The sequence below is a fragment of the Triticum urartu genome, chromosome 1A (genome assembly GCF_056163025.1).
Source record: "Triticum urartu cultivar PI428250 chromosome 1A, HENAU_Tu73, whole genome shotgun sequence".
NCBI lineage: Eukaryota > Viridiplantae > Streptophyta > Magnoliopsida > Poales > Poaceae > Triticum > Triticum urartu.
Window position 1 is genome coordinate 415761049 of NC_141873.1, and position 22462 is coordinate 415783510.

Consider the following 22462-nt stretch of genomic DNA (forward strand, 5'->3'; position numbering starts at 1 on the left):
CGAACCTGGGTAAACCGCTCGCGTGCCTCGCCTCGATCTGCTCTTTGCGCGACCTCCGCCCCCGCCGAACCAAAAGGGACCCGGTCCGCCGGTCCCATAGGTGCCCGTGGATCAGCAACCTCGGCATCTCTGGCGCGCCAGGTAGGGGGCGTCGAAGTTGTGTTAGATCTTCATCAACATCAGATCCAGCGTTCTCGCGAGCTAGATCTTCATCAACATGCCGCCGAAGAAGAAAGTTTCAGAGGCGGCTGCTCCGTCCGCGCCGAGCCAGCCACCGCCGGAGAAAACGGTTGGTGGGGCGGGCACCGGCGGAAGGGCACGCGTCGACGAGGGGGCTCACGGTGCTGCCAGGTCCCAGGGCAAGGCTGCGCTGCCCATCGGCGGCGTAGCCGGCTCCCACAACGACCGGGCGCAGTCCAAGACCTCGGCATCCGTGCATGCACCGTGCCCATCTCAGGAGGCGCGGGACCGGCCGCGTCATGGTACTCACGGTACCATGCGTTCGCTAGATCAAGATCGAGCTGCTGGATCTCAGAGCGCCCTGGATCACCATGCACGTCAACCTGCTGGCGCGAGCGAGACACGGTCGCCTGGACGAGATACTGCTCCTTCTAACGTAGTTAGAAGTCCGAGCATATCCCGCTCCTCGCACCGTTCGCCGCCGCCACCCACCACCACAGCAGAAGCTTTGGCGCGAGCTCAGCTGCTCCTAGACTACCCTCCAGCGGCGGACAAGGTCGACGGCTGGAGGGCCACCATCCAGAGTCTCATCGGCTTCGCCAACGGCGACACTCCGCGGCAGCCGAGCGCGTCTCAGCAGCGGCAAGCCAGCCAGGCGCGAGCCAGGGACGACAAGACTGGTGGGGGTGCAACTACTGTGCACTCTCCACCCCGAAGGCCAAGGTCGTCGACTCGCCGGGTCCACCTCGACAGCGACTCCACCGCGTCGTCACATCCGCGAGCTCGCCGCGATCAGCGCCAAGTTCTTCAAGAACGACAACAAGAAGACGCTCGTACTCACATCGAGCGCCGGAGAGAAGCGCGGCGTCAATCAGACCAGCGCGCTGGGCCCTCTGTTGACATGCATGCGCCAGGGGAACCAGACAACTTGCCGTACGCGGTAGGTTGCCCTGCGTTCACTCGTGAGCTGCGGCAAGTCCAGTGGCCCAGTACGAAGAACTTCAAACCAGATGTACCCGAGAACTACGAAGGCAAGTCGCATCCGTCGGAGTTCCTCAGCATCTACACCATCACGGTGCAGGCTGCTGGGGGGCGGGACGACAAGATCCATGCCAACTACTTCCCGTTGGTGCTCAAGCCCAACGTCAGGTCCTGGCTCATGCACTTGCCGGACAACTCCATATCCTCCTGGGCTGACCTATGCCATCAGTTTGTCGGCGCCTTCATAGGCGGCCACAAACCTCATGGCCAAGAGAGCGATCTTCATCTGCTCGTCCAGAAGGAAGGAGAGCCCCTGCGCAAGTATATCCAGAGGTTCAGCCGTGTACAGCACAACATCCCAAATATCCACCCTGCCGCGGTAATCAGCGCGTTCCATCAGAACGTGCGTAACCGCAGGATGCGGGAGGAGATGGCGATGTGCAAGATTCGGGACGTCAGCGAGCTATATGCCCTGGCCGACAAGTGTGCACGCGCTGAGGAAGGGAGGAAATTCCCCGGAGAAAGCAGTGGAGCAGGAGGACCTGACAGCGAGGATGCCGCCCCGGCAAAGAAAAACCGGCGGCGCAACAACAGGAAGAAGCAGAACAAGGAGGTGCTGGTCGTTGAGCAGTCCAGCAGCAACGGCGGCGCCAAGCAAGCCAAGGTTAGTAGCTCCGGCAAGGAGGTTGCCGCATGCGCCAACTGCCAGGCTGTGGCGGCCGCCGACAAGCAGGACGGCTCCGACCACCAATACTGCAAGATTCACCGCACCCACCGGAGAGCACCTCAAGTACATAGTCCAGATGCACTTTCCCAAGGAGCAAGCAACAAACAATACCGCAGAGTATGAGGGATTGCTTGCCGGTCTCAGGATCGCAGCAGACCTTGGGATCAAGAAGCTCATTGTCAGGGGTGACTCACAGCTTGTCGTCCGCCAAGTAAACAAGAATTATCAGAGTCCGTTGATAGAAGCTTACGTTGACGAAGTGAGAAAGCTAGAAGAGCGCTTTGACGGCCTACAAATGGAGCACGTTCCGAGAACTCAGAACGCCATTGCTGACGGCCTGTCAAAGTGCGCTGCACTTAAGCTACCTGTGGAACCAGGGATCTTTGTGCTCAAGCTGACTCAACCGTCCCTAACACCATCAACTGGGCAGAGCAAGAAGAGGAAGTTGGTCTCTGGTGACTATTTGCTGGCAGAGCTCTCCGAAGCCGCCGCCAAGAAGATCCCCAAGATCAACGCCGAAGGCGCTGAGGAGCAGCCTGCTCCGCCAAGCCCTAGGGTTTGTCCCGTCGAAGCAGAAGATCCCGGCAAGTTTCGCCCCGGCAAGCTTGTCGGGGAACGTCAAGCTCCGGCAGAGACACAACTTCTCGCCGTAGAAGCGGATGTTCCCATAGCCGCCAAGATCAGCACTAAGAGCGCCGAGGAGCAAGATGCTCCGGCAAGCCCTAGGGTTTGTTCCGTTGAAGCAGAAGCTCCCGATAGGTTTTGCTCCGGCAAGCTTGTCGGGGAACGTCAAGCTCCGGCAGAGGCGCAGCTCCTCGCCGTAGAAGCGGATGTTCCCGCAGCGGCAGATTTGCCTTTAGTCCTTGTTGTCGAGCCACAAGCTCCAACATGGGCGCAACAGATTGTCCGTTTCCTTCAGACAGGAGAACTTCCCGAAGAACAAGAAGAAGCGGAAAGAGTAGCCCGGCAGTCAAGTATGTACCAGTTTGTCGACAAGACACTGTACAGAAGAAGGCTCAATGGTGTGAAATTGAAGTGTATCCCCCGGAAAGACGGACAAAAGCTGTTGGCAGAGATACACGGAGGCATATGTGGACACCACATTGGCGCAAGAGCACTTGTCGGCAAAGCGTTCCGGCAGGGTTTCTTCTGGCCAACAGCCCTCCAGGATGCAACTGCACAAGTAACCAAGTGTGAAGCGTGCCAGTTCCATTCCAAGCAGATACACCAGCCAGCTCAAGCTCTCCAGACGATCCCTTTATCCTGGCCATTTTCGGTCTGGGGGCTCGACATCCTCGGCCCCTTTCCCCGAGCTGTCGGGGGCTTTGAGTACTTGTACGTCGCAATCGACAAGTTCACAAAGTGGACGGAAGTGGAACCAGTGAGGAAGGTGACCGCACAGTCAGCCGTCAAGTTCTTCAGGTCGATTGTTTGCCGCTTCTGGATCCCCAACAGGATAATCACCGACAGCGGTACACAATTCACAAGCCGCGCCTTCATGCAATACGTCCAAGATCTTGGCGCCAAAGTCTGCTTCGCTTCTGTTGCTCACCCGAGAAGCAACGGTCAAGCGGAGAGGGCAAATGCTGAAGTGCTGCGCGGGCTCAAGACCAGAACTTTCGACAGGCTGCACAAGTACGGAAGGAACTGGATCGAGGAGCTACCGGTGGCTCTTTGGTCGATCAGAACGACGCCAAATCGAGCCACTAGACAGACACCCTTTGCTCTAGTCTATGGAGCAGAGGCAGTTACCCCCACGGAACTCGTATACGGGTCACCTCGAGTGCTCGCTTATGATGAGCTCGAGCAAGAGCGGCTGCGACAAGATGACGCGCTGCTCCTTGAGGAAGACCGTCTCCAGGCTGCTGTGCGAGCTGCTCGCTACCAGCAAGCTCTGCGCCGCTACCATAGCCGCAGAGTCAATGCCAGGAGTCTCGAGGAAGGCGACCTTGTTCTTCGGCACGTTCAGTCGGCAAGAATTCCAACAAGTTGACGCCGAAGTGGGAAGGCCCTTACCGGGTGAAGCGGGTCACGAGGCCTGGCGCTGTCTGCCTTGAGACCGAAGATGGCGTACCAGTGAGCAACTCCTGGAACATCGAGCATCTTCGTAAGTTTTACCCGTAAGGCGCGGTTGTCGGACCCTGTCCGGCAACCACCTTTCTGTACAAGTCTTGCCGCTGTTGCATGTAATCCTTTGTACAGAGCCAGGCGCAGACCCTGAGCACCAGTAAATGAAGCGCTGATTACCCCGGGGTTAGAGCATGCATGCTAGGTCGAGTCTCGTCCTTGGTTAGGGTTGATAGTGCCTAACAGCAGCTAACCCCTAACTTAGAGGTCGAGTGTCCGTCCCTTTGCTTTCCTTCCGTTCGCAGGGCTCGCACATCCTGGCCAGACTGCTTGAGGACGAGAAGGAGAAGAAGGGCGCGCCGGCACCTGGGCCCCGGCAAGCCAGTATTGCTGGGGGCTGCGAGTGCCAAGATTCGCCCGCGGCAAGCCAGAGTTGCCGGGGGCCGCAATATCAGATAAGTCTTTCGTCCCTCATCATGCATCCTCTTATGGACTGGGGAATGCGAAACCGCGTTTCTTCCCGAAAACTGCCGTGCTCCCTCGACTCTAGGCCCTGGGGCTCGCTCCCGGAGCCAAGTTTGGTCGTAGTCGCGGCAGCGAAGGGATTAAACGAGGAGGCCGCGCCCACCTCGTTCCCGCCTCCGTCAAAGGCGTGAGGAAGGTCGAGCGGCGTGGGAAGGCGGCAGGGCCTGTTGCCGGGAAGCGAACTGTCTGTCCGAGCGATACCAAGGATTCGCTCCTTGGCGTGGGTTCATCCCGCGAGACAAATAACCCGGCAAACATCCCCTTTTCATTAAAAAACATCCCACTCAGGTACAGTCCGTAGAGGGTGAAAAACATGAAAGAGAGGACTACAAGTTTTAGATACAGCTAAGGCCCAAAGGCTTACAAATTAAAAAGATAAGATGCCCGTAATCCCTCTCCTGTCCCTCTCTTCAGGATGTAGGTCAAGGAGGCGAAAAGGGCAAAAGGGGCGCCTAGGCGAGCTACGGGTGCCAGAAGACACCAAGAGAACACCCCGGGGCCCGTCCGAAGGCTGGACGGTGATGGCGACGCCGGAAGCGGGGCTCGAAGACGGGGCGGCAGGACGTCAGCACGCTGTTGAGGGCACCACGCCCTCGTACTCCGACCTGACGGCCTTGTCGCCAGCCCTCTTCCCCTTCCGCAGCCTCCCTACGCCAGCTGCCCAAGGAGACGGCCCCGGGGAGTTCAAGGAGCCGGCGGCACGGATGTCAGGGGGAAGGAGCCGCCGGCGGAGGCGAAGCTGGCGCGCCGCCCCGTCCGCCTCTTCCCCGAGCGCCTCGACCTCGTCCACGACCTCGCCCCCTCCCTCTTCCTCTTGTGGCTGGCTCTGCCACCACGGGCGTGGGAGAGAGAGGGGTGCGCTGTCTGGCGGTGACCCTCGCCGCCACCGATGAAGGGCCAGGATTCCCTTTCTCCATGGCGAATGAGAGAAAGGGGAGCAGAAGCTGAAGAAAGGAGGAGATGAGAGAGTGCGGGTTTCTGCGCTCCCCTCCCGCTCTTTATAAAGGAGCGAGGTGGGGGCTCGGCCGCCCCACTCAGCGAATCAAGGCACGGGGAGAGCAGGGAATCGGGGCCAACCCGCTGCCTCTGCTCTCGACGGCCCAGATTCCCACTCCCACCGTCCACGACTCCAAGCGCATGGGAGCCGCGTGGCAGGGATGCAGAGCTGAGGCGACGGGTGAGGCGGCCTCGCCCCACCCCGTGATCGCGGGGAGCGGGCGCCTCGGAAGCCGCGCACCGGCCCCGTCCAGTAAATGCACCATGCCCCCACGCCTACTTCCGTTTAGGAAGGAGGGCGCAAACCGTCCCCTTCATCATGGCCTGACGCATGCCCACGGGGGTGAGCCCCGCGCACGCCGCCCACGTCACCTACGACGCCGCGTTTGACGCGTGCCATTCCGGGCGTGCGCGGTGGAAGTGGAGAGATATGCGGCGTGACCTAGGTCGCGCGTGCCCGTGCACTGTTTTGGGCCTGGCCCAACAGCGCTCGGCACCGTGTCTGGCCCAGGCCCGGGGGCTCCTGTCGGTGTACTCGAGTAGGGGTACCCTAGTACCCCGAACTTGTGCACGGGCAGTCGCAGCATCCCGCGGCAAAGCTTGCCGCGGTAACCGCCAAGACCCTCCGCGGCTACTTTGAAGACCATTCAAAAACAAAGTACTAAAACCAAGGCCCCCAGCAAGAGGAGCTTGCCTGGAAGGCCAACCAAGGCCCCCGGCAAGAGGAGCTTGCCTGGAAGGCCAACCAAGGCCCCGGCAAGAGAACCTGGCCGGGAAGAAGACAAGACCCCGGCAAGAGGAGCTTGCCGGGAAGGCCACTCAAGGCATACCCAGAAAGCTTGCCGCAACGCGCGGCGCATCGCGGCAAGGCCCGGTGAGCGGCAAGCTCCCGAATACGACAAGGCGACGACCGCGGCAAGGAGCTTGCCGCGGGAAACCCCCACTTCGTGCCCACGCTCCAGCACACCTGCCAACGTGTCGCTCTGGGACCCTCCCAAGCACACATGGCAGGAGGCCGTGCAGCTAGGGGCGCGAGGTGGCAAGCAGGCGCTGACAAGATGACCATCGTGGCAAACGGTGGCGTCCCTAGCGGTCCATTTCGGTACTGTTTAGGCGACACAGACGGGCAATTAATGCCCTTGTCCCCTGCCGCCAGGGGTAGGTATGATAACACTGTACAGGTAGCTGTACCAACCACCACTTTTACATTTTTGCCCCCCGTTGCTATGTCGGTAACCCCTTGAGCATATAAAAGGAGGCCCGAGCGCAACGAGGGGGGGGGGGTTCAGCCAGTTCGTCCACTCACGCTCGGTCTTGCCAGCCGCCGATGTGTACAGTAGCACTCCGCGCTCCCGAGCCAAAAATCAATACCAAACCACAAAGCAGGAGTAGGGTTTTACGCATCCGTGCGGCCCGAACCTGGGTAAACCGCTCGCGTGCCTCGCCTCGATCTGCTCTTTGCGCGACCTCCGCCCCCGCCGAACCAAAAGGGACCCGGTCCGCCGGTCCCATAGGTGCCCGTGGATCAGCAACCCCGGCAGGGATCCTCCCTCGTCATCCTACGAGAGGGCCATCCTCGGTACTCACACTTATCTTGAGACTTTTAGTAGTATCCATTAACTTGTCTATGAACTGTATAGGAAACTAAGTAGTCCTTTACCGCGGACGCGGCTATTCGAATAGTTTCATACCCTGTAGGGGTGTACTTCGTCACACATGTTTCCACCACTTAGCGTCTGCACACGACATGTGCTCGGCAGACTTCAAGCGAAAACCGACGTGGGTGTAGACCACGACCTGACTAACCTCACAAGTCTCTAGTCTAGGTTTATCGCCTATTTAGGTTCCATCCGCAAGGAAATCCGACCGGGGTGTCCTCAACGGCCCCAAACGATGTGTACAGGGTTCCCGAGACACCAAACGGGCGACTCGGTACACCGTGCCATGGTGTATCTACCGCATCATAGCCCACCCCTAGGGTTAGCGCTACGCACGGCCGCCAACACATAACCTACAAGCACCAGAAACTAGTTGCAACTCCTGGACAGAGGACGAGATGGGTCAGTAAGTCGAGCGGGGTCATATTTCAGGGCCCAATGTGTGGTAGTAACTGAATCTTAAATCACGCATACAGATCTCAGTTCTTATGGACGGCCTCAATGAAACAACCCACCATGTACTCCTACATGGACTCTCATCGATACCTTTACCAAAACATGTTCAACACTTCCCTCACATTACCGACATAATCATATCACTCTAGCCCATCACCCAGATGAACCAGACCTGACACAACGCTAAGCATAGCAGGCATAGCAAGGTAGGAATCACATACATGGCTCAATCAACTCCTACACATGCTAGTGGGTTTCATCTAGTTACTGTGGCAATGACAGGTCATGCAAAGGATAAGGGTTCAACTACCGTAGCACACAGCAGTTTGAATCGAGTTGTCTTAATGCAGTAAACAAGAGCAGAAGCGAGAATATGGGTTTGTATCGGAATTATCAATGGGTTGCTTGCCTATTGTAGAGGTAGCAGGGTACTGCCCTTCAGACGGATACTCGGGGTTATCCTCGGAGGCAGAACCTACCACGAAAGACACACCGAACATGATCAACACATGGCAATATGCAACAATATGATGCATCCTATGAGATGTCAAGATGAAAGTGTCTTGGCCTAATGCAAGCTAAAACAGAAGGGGATGAACTCATTTGAATCAAAGATTCAATTATAGCTCGTTAAACATGGCCTTATTAGTGCATAACCTTATTCTGCTTAAACAGCAAGGTTAACTTGTTTTGTCATGCATGAAACTATTACAGATGGGTATATTGAATTTTTCTGAAAATTTTTCATATATAAATCTTTGCATTTGGAGCTATGGTTGATTTTCTATGATTTTTAGAAGTTTTGACTATTTTCTGGAATTTTCTATTAAAGAATAAATCTAGTAATTGAATTAATGTGTCAGCACTGCGTCACTGTGACGTCAGCGGGTCAAAGGCGCCAGCCCAGGTCACACCTGACTGGTGGGCCCCTTCTGTCAGTCTCTCAGCTAACTAACAGAGTTAGTTAGTGTTTAGTTAGCACTAAACGGGGTTAGTTAGGCCCTGGGACCACATGTCAGTGAGAGAGGGTTAGCTAACGATGTCATTAACCTCTAACAGAGTGGTTAGCTCTAATTAAAATTAATCTAATTTAGTTAGGAGCCGGCCCCACCTATCAGTGACTCGGGCGGGGTCAAACAGGGGTCAAACCCCTGGTCAGCGGGGGTTAATCCCACCGGCGTTGAGTCGCCGGCGAGGCCGAGACGGCGGAGAGCTTCGGAAATCGCCCACAGGCGACCAAATCGACCGGGGTTTGGTCCTACGCGTAGCTGGGGCTTGCGCGCATCTATTGGGGCAAGTGGGATGAGCTGGGGTGGAGCGAGCTCGCCAGAATCGAGCTCGTGGCGGCGGCCGGAGCTCGGCCGTTGGTGGTTTTGCTGCTGCAGCGAGTTAGCGGGGAAATGGACGCACTAGCGAGGCGCTACGAGGTGCGGTGAGTGCGTTAAGCACCCGCGCTTGACCAAATGGCCACCGGAGTGACGACGGTGTCGAGCTCGCGCGGCGGCCTACTACGGTGAGAAAGGGGGCGGCGTCTACGACGAGCAAACGAAGCAAAGAAGAGGGGGGATCGGTAGAGGAGGTCACGCCGGTTGCAGAACGCATCTCAGCGGGCTCGGGGGAGGTCGGACGTCGTCGGGGCGTTGCCGGCGATCTTGGCGGACCGAGGAAGAAGAAGGCGTCGGGGAGGCGCTTGGAGGCGTCCAGCGTCGCGTGAGTCGACGAGGAGGCGTAGACGATGGAGGCGGAGCTCACGGGCACGTCAGGGAGGCGAGGGGGTGGCTCTGGTGACAACTACGGCGAACGACGGCGAGGATCGCGCTCGGCCATCGCGGGAGAGGGTGAGGGAGATGAGGGGGAGAGAGGGGAGGAGTGCAGGGAGGTGCTGGGAGTCTCCGTGGCACTCGGATGGGGACGAGGAGGCAGCAGGAGGTGGAAGCAGGAGGTGGCCGCGGGAGCACGCACCGGCGACACGCCTCTGCCTACTGGCAGAGGTGGGTGACGACTGGCACAGGCCAGGTGGGCCGGGCCAGCACAGGTAAGGCCCAGGTGGGCTTCTCCCTCTCTCTCTTTTTCTGATTTGTTTTCTTTTTCTATTTAACTGCAACTGTTGGGCTTTATTAAAAATACTAAAACGTTTCCAAAAATCCTGAAAATAATTGTGGGCTCTGTTTAGAATATTTCCAACAGCCCACACTTATTTCCAGAATTATTTGAGCATTTAAATTATTTTATAGCATTTAAATGCCCAAATTCAAATACTTATGAATTAATTCAATGACCTTCGGTTGACCTAGAAAATTGTGCACCAATTTTGCCAGAGGTTCTAACCCAAGACAAAGAGAGTGAACTTTTTAGAAGGGCATTTCAGGTTCATTGAAAATAATCTTAGTAAACCCTAGTTGTTTCCAGGGGGTGTTGGGGGTTCTGTCATCCCCATTTCAAACTTAAAAGGAAATTAAACATGATGCACACTCTAATGCTTGAACTAGCTAGGGTGTGACAACTCACCCCCACTCAAAAGAATCTCGTCCCGAGATTTAGGATCCTCCGGAAAGAAGGTGGGGTACTCGAGTCGAAGACGATCCTCCCTTTCCCAAGTGGCTTCTTTCTCGGAATGGTGTGACCATTGAACCTTGAGAAACTTGATATTACGACGTCGAGTGGTACGCTCGGCTTGATCAAGGATACGAACGGGATATTCCCGATATGAGAGGTTATCTTGTAGATCAAGCGTTTCTGGTCCACTCCACGGATAGGATCCGCGAAGCAACGCCTGAGTTGTGAAACATGGAAGACATCGTGAACTCGGGAAAGATGCGAAGGTAGTTCCAATTGGTAGGCAACTTCTCCTCGTTTAGCGAGAATGCGAAAGGGTCCGATGTAACGAGGAGCCAATTTGCCTTTGATACCGAAACGATGGGTTCCCTTTAACGGAGTAACCCGAAGGTAAGCCTTATCGTCGAATTCATAAGTCATAGGCTTATGTTTACGATCATATTGACTCTTTTGGCGAGATTGGGCTGTTTTCAATTTCTCATGAATAACGCGAACCTGTTCTTCTACTTCCTGAATCATATCCGGACCAAAGAGTTGTCTTTCCCCGGTTTCTGACCAGTTAAGAGGCGTTCGACATTTTCGTCCATAGAGAACTTCGAAAGGAGCCTTGCCCAAGCTAGCTTGATAACTATTGTTGTAAGAAAACTCCACGAATGGAAGGCATTTCTCCCAACCCATTCCGAACGAGATGACAGAGGCTCGGAGCATATCTTCCAGAATTTGATTGACTCGTTCTACTTGACCACTTGATTGAGGATGGAAGGCGGTGCTAAAGGAGAGATGAGTCCCCATAGCATTTTGGAAACTTTCCCAAAATCGAGAGGTGAAGAGACTCCCATGGTCTGAGTTAATTTCCAATGGGACACCATGAAGAGACACTATTCGGGAGATGTATAAATTGGCTAGCTGGCTAGCGGTGATACTCTCACGAACAGGTAGAAAGTGGGCTACTTTGGAAAGTCGGTCAATCATGACGAAGATGGCATTATTCCCTCTCTTGGTCCTGGGAAACCCAGTGATGAAATCCATACCGATTTTATCCCATTTCCATTCAGGAATAGCCAAAGGTTGATGGGCGCCAGCAGGCCGTTGATGCTCTACCTTAACACGACGACAAACGTCGCAATTAGCAATGTATTGAGCGATTTCTCTCTTCATCCTAGTCCACCAAAACCTCTGGCGTAGGTCTTGATACATTTTAGTACTACCGGGATGAATGGTGAGAGGGGATTCATGAGCTTCCTTAAGGATCAACTGGCGTAGATGTTGTTTCTTGGGAACCACCAAACGGTTCTCGAAGAAGACAGCACCCCGCTTATCCATGGAAAAACATTTAGCAACTCCACTAGCAATGTTTTCCTTAATCCGGGATATGCCCTTATCATGCTTCTGGGCAGCTTTGATTTGATCCATAAGGGTAGGTTTCGCCACCAGGGTGGATAGAAGACCTCGAGGAACAATGTGAAGATTAAGCTTACGAAATTCCTCATGGAGAAGTGGTTGACTTTGTTGTAACATCAGGTTGTTACAATAGGATTTACGACTTAGTGCATCAGCCATGACATTGGCTTTGCCCGGGGTGTAAGTTATTCCTAAGTCGTAATCCGAGATCAACTCGACCCAACATCCTTGCCTGAGATTCAAATCTGGTTGGGTGAAGATATATTTCAAACTTTGGTGATCGGTGAAGATCTCGCAACGATTACCGAGAAGGTAATGTCGCCAAGTTTTGAGTGCATGGACTACAGCTGCAAGCTCTAGATCATGTGTGGGATAATTTTCCTCATGTGGGTGTAGTTTCCGTGAAGCATAGGCAATTACCTGACAATCTTGCATGAGTATGCAACCTAGTCCTTGTCGCGAGGCGTCGCAATAGATAATAAAGTCCTTGGAGAAATCTGGTGGTACCAGTACGGGAGCAGATGTCAGGCGTCTTTTCAGTTCCTGAAAGCTGAACTCGCACTGTGGAGTCCACTTGAACTTTTTATCTTTCTTGAGGAGTTCAGTTAGAGGTTTAGCAACCTTGGAGAAGTTCTTGATGAAGCGGCGGCAATAGCTCGCTAAGCCAAGGAAGCTCCGAACTTGCTTGACCGTCTCAGGTGGAGTCCAATCAAGGACGGCTTGAACTCACTCGGGATTGACAGCAATACCCTTACCAGAGATTACATGGCCTAGATAGGTCACTTCTGGCAACCAAAATTCACACTTGGAGAATTTGGCATAAAGGCGATACTCTCGAAGTTTCATCAATACCAGCCTTAGATGCTCGGCATGTTCCTCTTCATTCTTGGAGTAGATGAGTATGTCATCGAGGTATACTACGATGAATTTATCCAAATACTCCATGGAGACCGAGTTCATTAACCGGGAGAAGGTGGCTGGGGCATTGGTTAAACCGAAGGACATAACGGTGTACTCGTATTGGCCATAACGAGTAACAAAGGCCGTTTTGGGAATGTCCCCGTTTCTGATTTTGATCTGATGGTAGCCTAACCTCAAATCCATCTTGGAAAAGACTGAGGATCTAGCGAGCTGATCATACAGATCGTTGATCCTGGGAAGCAGATACTTGTTCTTGATGGTGACCAAGTTGACAGGTCGGTAATCTACAACCATTCGATTCGTTCCATCCTTCTTCTTGACGAAGAGGACGGGGCAAGCCCAAGGAGAGGAACTAGGACGGATGAAACCCTTTTTCAAGGACTCATCAAGTTGGTTCTTATGCTCATCTAGTTCTAAGGGTGCCATCTTGTAGGGTCTTCTAGAAATTGGAACGGTTCCTGGAACAAGGTCTATCGCAAACTCGACATCCCTGTTAGGTGGAACACCTGGCAGTTCTTCTGGAAAGACATCCGGAAAGTCTCGGACTACCGGTACATCATCAAGGTCTGGAAGGGGGTTGGCATTTAGGGAGTAGAGCTGGCGCTTGGCCACTCGAGTTAAGACATTGACTGTCTTGCCCGATGGGTGAGTAAGTTGAACGGTTCTAGTGGCACAATCAATCTTAGCATAATGAGCTGACATCTAGTCCATACCCAAAATGATGTTTATGTCCGAGGACTTGAGAGCTATTAAGGAAGCAAGGAAGACAAGTCTATCGACAAGAATTTCGTTCCCATGGCTTACTCTAGAAGTTTGCCATTTGGAACCCGGAGTTTGAATTACCATGGAAGTGGGCATGTCACAAAATGTTGTGTTATGCATTCGAGCATAGTTCTCGGATATGAATGAATGAGATGCTCCAGTATCAAAAAGGACAGATGTCGGATGGCAGTTAACAAGGAGCGTACCAAGGATGACGTTAGGATCCTCATGAGCCTCCTCGGCTGAAACAAAGTTGACATGGCCACGGGCAGTGGTGGCCGGTTGGCGTAGAATGTCTTTCCCGCGGGCTTACCATGGCCGACGGACTTTCCAGTTTGATTAGGGTTGTTCTGGGGACACTCTCGACTATAGTGACCCGGCTCTCCACACTTGAAGCATGTCACCACATTGGGGCATGGAGCAGCATTAGCAGCGGGGCCACCATAGGGCTTGGGCGGTGCAAATTGCTGGTTGGGATGAGGCGCCTCAAAGGATGGCCTCGGGATGAACCTGGGTGGCAGTGCCGTGCTTGGGATCCACACCCAGCGCTTCTGACCTCCAGAGCCGGATGAAGAGCCAAAATCACGGGAGTGCTTGCGTGAAGCATCATAATCAGTCTGGCCTGTCTCAGCACTGATGGCTTTGTTGACCAACTTCTGAAAGGAGGTGCACTCGTGCAGATGAAGATCGCGGCGAAGCTCAGGGCTAAATCCCTTGCGGAACCTTGCCTGCTTCTTAGCGTCAGTAGATACCTCTTTAGGAGCATAATGTGCCAGATTCCCAAATTCACGACTATAAGCATCCACAGTCAGTCTTCCTTGGGTGAAATTGCAGAACTCCTCCCTCTTGCGATCCATGAGACCTTCCAGAATGTGATGCTCACAGAAAGCCTCAGTGAATTCATCCCAAGTAGTAATTTGGCCGACCGGGCGCATAGCTTCAAAATTTTCCCACCAGAGGCTAGCAGGGCCTTCGAGATGGTAGGCAGCGTAAGTAACCTTGTCGGCTTCGGCTACGTTGGCAGAATGTAGCTTGTGGGTGATGCTGCAAAGCCAGTCATCCGCGTCGAGGGGCTCGACGGAATGGTTAAACTTTGGTGGGTACAGCTTGATAAAGTCATTGATTGACACCAAGTCATTTCGCTGATGGCGTGCAGTGTTCTGCTCAATCCGCTCCAGCAGGCGGTTAGTCTCACGCTTGTTTCTTTCCGCCTCCAGCATCACTTCGGCCAGAGAAGGCGGGTGAGGCAGATTTTCACCCCTAGCTGCACTGGCTTCCCCCTGCTTCGAGGCAGCAGGGTTGCTGCGGGTGTTGACCATCCTAGGAGAAAACAAGACAACAGTTTAGATAAGGATGGCTCAAACTTAGCAGGGAAGTGCAGAATGTAATGGATAACACGGAATGCAGAGATGTTCATCCGTATGTCATGGTAATATAAAACTGCCATATATATACCAACGGTCATACACATCATACATAGTTTAGTACAAGCCCAGGCTACAGTACAACTATGATGAAAGACGTTACATCTCATCGGAGGCATTCCAAGCTCCTATACATTATTTGTCTACACCTCCGGAATTGATTACACACAAAGTCATATTCCACAAGTCACGCAGGACAGTGGAGACACAACTGTTACAATACTAGTTGTTCTACTACTAACTCAGACAGCTCCATAGTAGTCCTCATAGAAGTCACCTCCATAGCCTGGAAGTTCAACGTGATCACTCGGGAACAGACGGTCATGAGGAGCTTATGGACCAAAGGGGCTAGGATGAGGTCTTGGACCAACAAACGGTGGCCTGCGGGGACCACGCGGTGGGGTGATGCCTCCCACATCACGCCAATCCACCATGTCTGGCAGAGCAGATCTCACAGGATATAGAACCCTTGTATCCATACATCCAGCTTGCACCGCAGGTGCAAACCGAGTCAATGTAGCCCAATGATCAGCACGGGTATTGAAAAGCTCCAGCCTCAAGGCCCGATTCTCTCGGTCCTTATCTTCGAGCATCTCGGTAGTGGTACGAGTTAATGAGTCCTCCTGAGTGGAGTCAGCATAGATAGCCTGAAGATACCCTTGCGCTCCCAGAAGTGAAGCTGGCATGTAACGGAAGTCGGTGTTCCGAAGCAGGCCAGTCCGGACTCGCATGATGGTCATCATGGAATAGGCAGCATCCTGCACAGCCATCTCAACAGTAACCCCGAGTCCATAGGAACAGTGAAGGGGCTCGGTAGATCCAGGATAAGAAGGAAATATCCTGACGGTGCAGAAATATTGGCTTTGATTAAAGTCGCGGAACTGCTCTTCGACAGTGTATTCGGGATACCAACGGTAACCCATCTCGATCATTACCCAGACTAACATAGCAGTATGACCGGGCACGTCGAGGCACCGGGTCAGGCGAACCACTTGGTTTTGAACACGGTTGGCCATCTGAAAGCACAACCACAGTGCAAAGACATTAGAATTTCTAGGGAAAATTGGACAGCATAACAGCTGTAAATGCTCAGAAAACGATTTGAGACATCCACAACAGTTTGCAATACCACTCAACAACATCATATCAAGGTTCTGATCCAATTAGCAACATACTAAAAATAGTAGAAACTGAACTGGAACTTGTAACAACAATCCTATAAGCTACTACGTATTAGTAACACGTGAACTTGATAGAAGAAGAGAGCCTAGTCCTTAACCCACGTTGAAAGAGAAGAGAATGACTCGGAGCAGAGGCATAAGGTAAAGGAGTAAAAGAGCCTTACGTTCCCTCCCACAATCAATTCCCCTACATATAACTAAAGCATTTCTAGACTCAACATCGACCAGTTTGGCTCAATGAACCTACAGGCAGTCCGGCTCTGATGCCAACGCTGTCAGGACCCCGATTCCAAGTCACATTGATCTAGCCGGTAACACCTCATATCACTTTGCGGCCTCACGCACGGTATCCCACGGGTGTCGCCTTACCATGGCCTAGGACCGTTTGCGCCTTTTGGCTCACGTATATGATAGTGTCGCTAGCATCCATATGACAAAGAACCCGGGCCGACATGGCTAGTCGTGAACCCAAAGCGGCACAAACCTATGGAGACAGGCATACATGGATCACATCGAGCATGTCGGTCATCAGCGAGTGATTCCGGGCTGTAGCACTGGGCTAACAGGACTCCGGGGAACCCGGGCTGTAGCAGGCTAAGCAGGACTCCGGAAGTCACCGCGTGACATTTCCCCGAAGGAACAGACATAGGAACAACGTGAAACACATGCCGGCCAGTCAAGTGTCCTAAGCAGTAGTGCTGGGCTAGCAGGACTCTAGTGAACCGGGCTGTAGCGGACTACTATGGCTCGAGGAACACTAGACTACATTTCCCCATAAGAAAGTCTGCCAAGGATAAACAACTAGATTGTCGGATCCCACTCATACCAAGCATTTCAATCATACATACAATATGCTCGATATGAGTACATACAACATGGCATCACAACAAAACTCTACAACTCAAGTACTTTATTTAAAGGCTCCAGAGAGCCATACATAACATGTTCATACAGATAGGGGTCACATGACCTGACACTCAAGTCATACAATCATACAAGCACATGCGGAAGCAACTAGTCTGAGTACAGACACTAGAAAGAAAGAAGGCTTCTCGAAGCCTGTCTATCTACATAGGGCCCTCCATGGCCAGGATCACCACTTGGGTGGCTAGTCACTCGTCGACATCAAGGTCTACATAAAACCCATCGGAGGGGGCGGTGTTGTCGTCTGAAAATAATAAATAAGCAAACATGAGTACAAGGTACTCAGCAAGTCTTACATCAGAACCTACTATACATGTTTATTCTCAAGAAGGTGGTGGGGTTATTGCAGCAAGCCAGCTTTGACTCTTGGCTAAACTATCCTACGGTACTCCACTAGTAAAATAGTTCTCCCACACGAGTCCACTACTCACCAACACAATACTCCACCGGGGATCCTCCCTCGTCATCCTATGAGAGGGCCATCCTCGGTACTCACACTTATCTTGAGACTTTTAGTAGTATCCATTAACTTGTCTATGAACTGTATAGGCAACTAAGTAGTCCTTTACCGTGGACGCGGCTATTCAAATAGTTTTATACCCTGCAGGGGTGTACTTCGTCACACATGTTTCCACCACTTAGCGTCTGCACACGACATGTGCTCGGTAGACTTCAAGCGAAAACCGACGTGGGTGTAGACCACGACCTGACTAACCTCACAAGTCTCTAATCCAGGTTTATCGCCTATTCAGGTTCCATCCGCAAGGAAATCCGGCCGGGGTGTCCTCAACGGCCCCAAACAATGTGTACAGGGTTCCCGAGACACCAAACGGGCGACTCGGTACACTGTGCCACGGTGTATCTACCGCATCATAGCCCACCCCTAGGGTCAGCACTACGCACGGCCGCCAACACATAACCTAGAAGCACCAGAAACTAGTTGCAACTCCTGGACAGAGGACGAGATGGGTCAGTAAGTCGAGCGGGGTCATATTTCAGGGCCCAATGTGTGGTAGTAACTGAATCTTAAATCACGCATACAGATCTCAGTTCTTATGGACGGCCTCAATGAAACAACCCACCATGTACTCCTACATGGCCTCTCATCGATACCTTTACCAAAACATGTTCAACACTCCCCTCACATTACCGACATAATCATATCACTCTAGCCCATCACCCAGATGAACCAGACCTGACACAACTCTAAGCATAGCAGGCATAGCAAGGTAGGAATCACATACATGGCTCAATCAACTCCCACACATGCTAGTGGGTTTCATCTAGTTACTGTGGCAATGACAGGTCATGCAGAGGATAAGGGTTCAACTACCGTAGCACACAGGAGTTTGAATCACGTTGTCTTAATGCAGTAAACAAGAGCAGAAGCGAGAATATGGGTTTGTATCGGAATGATCAATGGGTTGCTTGCCTGTTGTAGAGGTAGTAGGGTACTGCCCTTCAGACGGATACTCGGGGTTATCCTCGGAGGCAGAACCTACCACGAAAGACACACCGAACATGATCAACACATGGCAATATGCAACAATATGATGCATGCTATGACATGGCAACATGAAAGTGTCTTGGCCTAATGCAAGCTAAAACAGAAGGGGATGAACTCATTTGAATCAAAGATTCAAATATTAGCTCGTTAAACATGGCCTTATTAGTGCATAACCTTATTCTGCTTAAACAGCAAGGTTAACTTGTTTTGTCATGCATGAAACCATTACAGATGGATAGATTGAATTTTTCTGATCATTTTTCATATATAAATCTTTGCATTTGGAGCTATGGTTGATTTTCTATGATTTTTAGAAGTTTTGACTATTTTCTGGAATTTTCTATTAAAGAATAAATCCAGTAATTGAATTAATGCGTCAGCACTGCGTCACTGTGACGTCAGCGGGTCAAAGGCGCCAGCCCAAGTCAAACCTGAATGGTGGGCCCCTTCTGTCAGTCTCTCAACTAACTAACAAAGTTAGTTAGTGTTTAGTTAGCACTAAACGGGGTTAGTTAGGCCCCTTCTGTCATTAACATCTAACAGAGTGATTAGCTCTAATTAAAATTAATCTAATTTAGTTAGGACCGGCCCCACCTATCAGTGACTCGGGCGGGGTCAAACAGGGGTCAAACCCCTGGTCAACGGGGGTTAATCCCACCGGCGTTGAGTCGCCGGCGAGGCCGAGACGGCAGAGAGCTTCGGAAATCGCCCACAGGCGACCAAATCGACCGGGGTTTGGTCCTACGCGTAGCTGGGGCTCGCGCGCATCTAGTGGGGAAAGTGGGAGGAGCTGGGGTGGAGCGAGCTCGCCGGAATCGAGCTCGTGGCGGTGGCCGAAGCTCGGTCGTTGGTGGTTTTGCTGTTGCAGCGAGTTAGCGGGGAAACAGACGCACTAGCAAGGTGCTACGAGGTGCGGTGAGCGCGTTAAGCACCCGCGCTTGACCAAATGGCCACCGGAGTGACGCCAGCGTCGAGCTCGCGCGGTGGCGTGCTACGGTGAGAAAGGGGGCGGTGTCTACGGCGAGCAAAAGAAGCAGAGAAGAGGGGGGATCGGTAGAGGAGCTCACGGCGGTTGCAGCACGCGTCTCAGCGGTCTCGGGGGAGGTCGGACGTTGTCGGGGCGTTGCCGGCAATCTCGGCAGACCGAGGAAGAAGAAGGCGTCGGGGAGGTGCTTGGAGGCGTCCGGCGTCGCGTGAGTCGACGAGGAGGCGTAGACGATGGAGGCGGAGCTCACGGGCACGTCAGGGAGGCGAGGGGGTGGCTCTGGTGACAACTACGGCGAACGGCGGGGAGGATCGCGCTCGGCCATCGCGGGAGAGGGTGAGGGAGACGAGGGGGAGAGAGGGGAGGAGTGCAGGGAGGTGCTGGGCGTCTCCATGGCGCTCGGATGGGGACGAGGAGGCAGCAGGAGGTGGAAGCAGGAGGTGGCCACGGGAGCACGCACCGGCGACACGCCTCTGCCTACTGGCAGAGGTGGGTGACGACTGGCACAGGCCAGGTGGGCCGGGCCAGCACAGGTAAGGCCCAGGTGGGCTTCTCCCTCTCTCTCTTTTTCTGATTTGTTTTCTTTTTCTATTTAACTTCAACTGTTGGGCTTTATTAAAAATACTAAAACGTTTCCAAAAATCCTGAAAATAATTGTGGGCTCTGTTTAGAATATTTCCAACAGCCCACACTTATTTCCAGAATTATTTGAGCATTTAAATTATTTTATAGCATTTAAATGCCCAAATTCAAATACTTATGAATTAATTCAATGACCTTCGGTTGACCTAGAAAATTGTGCTCCAATTTTTCCAGAGGTTCTAACCCAAGACAAAGAGAGTGAACTTTTTAGAAGGGCATTTCAGGTTAATTGAAAATAATTTTAGTAAACCCTAGTTGTTTCCAGGGGGGTGTTGGGGGTTCTGTCATCCCCATTTCAAACTTAAAAGGAAATTAAACATGATGCACACTCTAATGCTTGAACTAGCTAGGGTGTGACAAATTATGCCAAGTAGCACTCCGCATAAAAAATTCTGTTTTTATCATTTACCTACTCGAGGACGAGCAGGAGTTAAGCTTGGGGATGCTGATACGTCTCCAACGTATCTATAATTTTTGATAGCTCCATGCTATATTATCTTATGTTTTGGATGTTTATGGGCTTTATTATACACTTTTGTATCATTTTTGGGACTAACCTATTAACCCGGAGCCCAGTGCTAGTTTCTGTTTTTTCCTTGTTTTAGAGTATCACAGAAAAGGAAAATCAAACGGTGTCCAATTGACCTGAAACTTCACGGAACTTATTTTTGGAAGGAAAGCAACACGGGAGATTTGGAGTCCACATAAGGGAAGCAACGAGGAAGCCACGAGGTAGGGGGGGCGCCCACCCCCTGGGTGCGCCCTCCACCCTCATGGCTCCCCTGACGTACTTCTTCCTCCTATATATATATCCACATACCCTAAAACAATCTGGGAGCATAATAGATCGGTAGTTCCACCGCCAGAAGCCTCCGTAGCCACCGAAAGACAATCTAGACCCGTTCCGGCACCCTGCTGGAGGGGAAATCCCTCTCCGGTGGCCATCTTCATCATCCCGGTGCTCTCCATGACGAGGAGGGAGTAGTTCTCCCTCGGGGCTGAGGGTATGAACCAGTAGCTATGTGTTTGATCTCTCTCTCTCTCTCTCTCTCGTGTTCTTGAGGTGATACGATCTTGATGTATCGCGAGCTTTGCTATTATAGTTGGATCTTATGATGTTTTCTTCCCCCTCTACTCTCTTGTAATGGATTGAGTTTCCCCTTTGAAGTTATCTTATCGGATTGAGTCTTTAAAGATTTGAGAACACATGATGAATGTCTTGCCGTGCGTATCTGTGGTGACAATGGGATATAACGTGATTGACTTGATGTATGTTTTGGTGATCAACTTGCGGGTTCCGCCTATGAACCTATGCATAAAGGTTGGCACACGTTTTCGTTGTGATTCTCCGGTAGAAACTTTGGAGAACTCTTTGAGGTTCGATGTGTTGGTTGAATAGATGAATCTGAGATTGTGTGATGCATATCGTATAATCATACCCACGGATACTTGAGGTGACATTGGAGTATCTAGGTGACATTAGGGTTTTGGTTGATTTGTGTCTTAAGGTGTTATTCTAGTATGAACTCTAGGGCTGTTTGTGACACCTATAGGAATAGCCCAACGGATTGGTTGGAAAGAATAACTCTGAGTTGGTTTCGTACCCTACCATAATCTCTTCGTTTGTTCTCCTCTATTAGTGACTTTGGAGTGACTCTTTGTTGCATGTTGAGGGATAGTTATGTGATCCAATTATGTTATTATTTTTTAGAGGACTTGCACTAGTGAAAGTATGAACCCTAGGCCTTGTTTCCTAGCATTGCAATACCGTTTACGCTCACTTTTATCATTAGTTACCTTGCTGTTTTTATATTTTCACATTACAAAAAACCTTTATCTACCATCCATATACCACTTGTATCACCATCTCTTCGCCGAACTAGTGCACCTATACAACTTACCATTGTATTGGGTGTGTTGGGGACACAAGAGACTCTTTGTTATTTGGTTGCAGGGTTGTTTGAGAGAGACCATCTTCATCCTATGCCTCCTACGGATTGATAAACCTTAGGCCATCCACTTGAGGGAAATTTGCTACTGTCCTACAAACCTCTGCACTTGGAGGACCAACAACGTCTATAAGAAGAAGGTGGTGTAGTAGACATCACTGATACGTCTCCAACGTATCTATAAATTTTTATTGTTCCATGCTGTTATATTATCATTCTTGGATGTTTTGCAATCATTTTATCATAACTTTATATCATTTTTTGGGACTAACCTATTGATATAGTGCCTAGTGCCAGTTGCTGTTTTTGCTTGTTTTTTACATCGCAGAAAAATCAATACCAAACAGTGTCCAAACGCAGCCAAACTTTTTTGAGATTTTTTTTGGACCAGAAGACACCCGGCGGGCCTAAGAAGTACCAGAGGGGAGCTTCGAGGGGAGCACTGATTGCAGCTTGAACTACGTCACTATTTCCCCAAAGAGGAAGGGATGATGCAGCACAGCGATGGTAGGTATTTCCCTCAGTGATGAGACCAAGATTATCGAACCAGTAGGAGAATCACGCAACACTATGTAAACAGTACCTGCACACAAAGAACAAATACTTGCAACCCGACGTGT

General features: G+C 51.8%; 1 pseudogene; it reads right to left on the minus strand.

Moving 5' to 3' along the window:
• LOC147991480 (uncharacterized) overlaps nt 1-22462 on the minus strand; it is a 96109-nt pseudogene that overhangs the window by 41131 nt on the left and 32516 nt on the right.